The following is a 4,702-nucleotide window of genomic DNA, read 5'->3' as shown; positions in this document are numbered from 1 at the left end:
TCCAATGCATCCTTGGACCTAGTTAGCATCCTACTGATGTTTACTGCATGCGTAATTTTGTTGAATAAATGGAGAAGATAGAAGGACTATTCCACTCCACCCCTGTGGATAAGCTCTTTTCTTCTTGATGCTGACCCTGAGTGGTTCCACCCACAGCAAGTTCTCCTTGAGGGCAAAGGTTAGAGAGCAGTCCACTGACCTTTGCAAGGAGAACATTCTGTGCAAAGCTGAGCAGTGATTCTTTTTGATACGTTTGTCTTAAGATGCTCAAGTTTTCACTTAAGGTGAAACGTCTTTTCTAATTTCCCACATAAATGTGTAGTTCGTCTTGACGTTTTGTTGAGAGGAAACGAAAATATTAATTTCAGACATGTTCTCTTCTACAAAGCAATCAGGTTTAGAAGGTATTAATAGAATTCTACTTTTAGTGGCACATTTGCTCAGGGCCTCTGCAAAGTTCGTGCTCTGGAACTGGGGGCTCCTGATGCTCAGGGCATTGTGGTTGGGGTACAGAAGTTGGTTTTCACTGGAGGCAAAGCTGAGAGGGAAAGTGTTGCTGTAGTTAAACCTACTCTAGCTCTCTTGCCCTCCAACACACACTTCATATACTCACAAATGAATGGCCAAAGACATCCCTAGGTGACAGTAGGGGACAACCACATTTTCCCCCACAGAGGTTGGCTGCCACGCATAGTTCACCATTCTGTACCTCTAATTAACGATGCTATCCAGCATTCAGTATTTCTCTTTACCCAGGGAAGGGGTCAGTACTTCACTCCATCACTTTATAGGTTGACAACACTTGGAGTATGACTTGATGCCAAGACTGTCTCTGATTTCTGGAAATCCAAAGGCACCTGGCGAAGGCCCAGAAGTCATGATGACACACCCCACTGGCTCCCCTTCATTGTTTGGTTCTTCTTCAGAATTAGGAGATCTGTTTGAGGCAATATCAAGCTTCTGGTCAGCGCCAGCATGAATCAACACAACAGTAATAACCACCCCACATTGGCTTAGCTCAGTACCTGGTCCTCTGGGAGTATGGTCAGAAAGATGAGTGTTGCAATTCAAATAGATGCTCAGATGTTCAAAGTCAGCACCACTTCCCCAGGGACAGTAGCAAGGTATAAACCAGATGGTGAGTGCTTGGTGTGGTGGTGGACTTCAATTAGGAGACTGGGGTTCTACTTCTGACCCTTACTAGGTCGTAAGCCTCAAGCAAGCCACTCAACTTTTCTGATCCTGATCATATGAGCATAAGAACATCTGACTCCTCAGTTTAAGCCCCGCAGTGGCATCCTGGGAAGAAGAAAAAATGGATACTTGGATTTATAATAAGCCATTTAAAGATTATTGAGAGCGATGTGGTACCAGGATGATTGTTCAAGAAGCTCCCAGAACTATAGTAATTGGAGAGAACTATGAGAGCTGGTATAAACTGAACCTTGGATAGGAAATTCAAGAAAAAGCTGAAGATTTGCGCTAGATGACAGCAGGGAGGAACCTGGGGAGATTGATAAGATACGTGGGAAGCAAGGAAGGCAGCACTGCACATTTGGCTTTCCTGAGTGCGATCTGAAGGCCAACCACCCAAAGGAAGTGCAAAGGGAAGACGGTGCCATTCTCTCTGTCCCGAAACAGAAGGTGAATTGCAGGGGAAGAGAGGCTGCTCAAAGGGACACTAGGCAGTGAGGACCCCACATTAACCGAGGCCCACCATGGCCATCACAGAATCACAGGAAGTAAGAAGTTTGATGTGAACTCCAGATCTGAAAGGAAACCAGAATGATCTTAGAGAATGTCTTGGAATGGCTGAAAATGTCTTGAAGAGGAACTAGGCTGGTAAGAGAAAGTTGTGATGGAAAGCCGCAGGGGCTGTTCCCTCTCCCTCCTGAGGAACAAAGCCTGCACCAATGGGCTGTGGCCCCCTGTGGTTAGAGGCCCCTAAGATACAGTCTAAGGCCCAGTAAAAGCCACCACAGCGGGGGAGGGGCCATCAGCCAGTGCAGACCCAGGGTTTACTGATGGATAATTTAGCTCATTTCATCCCAGTTCAACAGGATCTATGCTGGGCACAATCAAGGGGATTAAGACACTAGCCCTTGCCCACTAGAAGCTCTTAGGACAAAGGGAAATTGGCGAGCCAACTAACCAATGTGGAAAGTCTAGAAATGGCTCAGTGAGTGATGAGGGATGTACTGGTGATAAAGTCATGTATAGTAAAAAAAAAAAAAACAAAAGGAGAAGAAATACGTTAACTGTGGAGATTAGTGACTCCCATGCAGATCTTTAATATTTTGAGCTTTTTATTATGGAAATTCTCAAGTATATAAAAAAGTTGAGTGAATAATATATTGAACCCTCAGGTACCAATTGCAGAGCTTCAACCATGCAGCCAATTTTGTTTGATTTATAATAGCGAGCAACCCCCTCTGCCCCCACTACCACTTCTTCCTCTCCCTTCTGTTTTTCTGGATTATTTTAGAGCAAATTCCAAACCTTAAATAATCTTATCTAGAAATACTTCAGTATGTTATCTCCAAGAGATAAGTGCTCCTGTGTGTGCACATACTCTCCCCCACTCTCAACTGAATTTTACAAATATTGTGGAGCAAAAGGAGTATTTATGCAAACCATCCAAGAATGCTTCACCATAAAAGGGAGACTGGGATTGTTAGACTAGCCACAAAAGCCAGAAACCAAAACAAAACCACACACACACACACACACACACACGAAGAACAGAGGCAGTAACAGCCACAGAAATGACTACTGCGGAATCTGGGAAAACAGAAGTGGACTTCTGGAGAGGAAGTAGAAAATGAAGATGACTTTCAAGTGGAAAGAAAGAAAAAGGTAAACATGCCCTTGTCAGGGCAAACAAGAGGTGTGGTAAATACCTCCTGTTGAGGAAAAGGATAAAGAGAACACTTAAAATAATTCTGAGGTCACTCAGAGGGAAAAAAAAAAAAGTCGGTTGAGGTAGGAATAAAGAAGGGCAAATTAATGGTAGTAGAACATGAAAATGATTTATTCAACAATTATTAAGTTCCTCCTGTACAATAGGCTTTCTTTAGATGGAACTCAAGTCCAAGGAGAGTATAGCATCTTGACTCCATGTCCTTAGGGAGTCACCTTACCCCAACATAGTCTCCCTGCCTCCAGCAAGGCTGGTGCCAATTCTTCAGGATCTCAACATTTTCATCCAAATAGGATAGAATGCATGAATGATCAATCAATAGTTAATTAGAGAAAGCAGTGACAGAGAACCTGAGCCAAGAAAAATGAAGAGCCAAAGGAAATAGAGGAAAAATTTCAGAGGAAATATCAGAAGACTAAAAGAAAATACACACACACATGTTAAGATAAGCAAAACTTCATCTAAATGATTTGCATACAGTATTTCATGACATCTTCACAACAATCGTGAGAGATGATAGCTGTCATTCCATTTTACAGATGAGAGAATTAAACCTCACAGAAGTTAAGAGATTCTCCCAAGGCTTTATAGCTTGTTAATTGGTGAAGTTTCTCTGGGAATCTTTTAATATCAAATATAGAGCTGTCTCCATTATCCCATAAGAACGCAGACTGGAGATTAAGCTTAGAAATCTCCAGAAAGATACTGAGGATATGAACGTAACTTGGGCTTAAGAAATAGAGCTGAATTTGAAGAGAGAAATCTATGTATGAAAGGACTGCTTTGGGACTAATCAAATTCCTCAATGGGAAAAGAGCCACCCAAGTTCAGATTTCCAGATTTTTGTTTAAAAGTTTGGAAAGATCATGGAAGCGAACAGGTTGAGAGGAAAGATGCAATTTTTATACCTGAACCCTCAAAAGGAAGAGTGCACGCAGAAAAAGGAAAATGTGCACAGGATGCCTCTCCTGTGTCCAGCAAAAGGCATGAGTCTGGGGGAGAAGTCAAGTGCATCTTAGGAAAGGAGCTGCGGCCAGGGATAAACAAACGCTGACCCCTTCAGTGAAGTATTTGTTATCACCCTGGAAGATGTAGATACAAAAATGTGAATGTTTTCTATTAGAGCTTTCCAAATCAATCTGAATAATTGCAAAAGCCTATCTGGATGACCTGTATGCACAGTTTATCAGCAGGTATGGAACAAAACCTCAGGCTCAAGTTTGTGCTAGTCTTTTCAACCCTGGTCTCATTGGGGTCAACCATACCGCTACTATAATTATCCAAAAGCTGTGAAAAAAGAAGAAAGGAGGGCTGACCACATAAATGTTCTTTGTGAACAGAAGTTTCAGAGTAGTTTGAAAAGAATGTGAGAGAACTGAGTCTGCTAAGGCTTTCAGAGTCAGGAAACTGCCCATATTAGCCAGAACCACATCTGTATTAAAACAACAATTTATCATAAATAAAATAATTTTGGTCAATACTGTGTGTCCAGATTTTTTTTCCTTTTTTTTTTTTTTTTTAAAGTCTATCAATTATTCAAGTTTAAAATTCGCTAGATTGGAGAGAGGGATATTTATTTAGCTGTCTGTGCTAGATAGCCATTTGAATGCAGTACTTTGAGAGTCTCACAAGCAAAAGTGCTACAGGTCATAACATTTAAAGCGAAACGTTTTATCATTTCTATTCATGCATTGGTAGAGATTGAAATTAATTTCTTAAAACATAGGGAATTGGGTAGAGAAGCGAAGAACCAAAGTCATGCTCCCCCTTAAAGATTTCAGA

This window comes from Bos indicus, chromosome 2, assembly GCF_029378745.1.
Source record: "Bos indicus isolate NIAB-ARS_2022 breed Sahiwal x Tharparkar chromosome 2, NIAB-ARS_B.indTharparkar_mat_pri_1.0, whole genome shotgun sequence".
Classification (NCBI taxonomy): Eukaryota; Metazoa; Chordata; class Mammalia; order Artiodactyla; family Bovidae; genus Bos; species Bos indicus.
The sequence above is the reverse complement of the archived record's forward strand: the minus strand, read 5'-3'. Positions refer to the sequence as shown.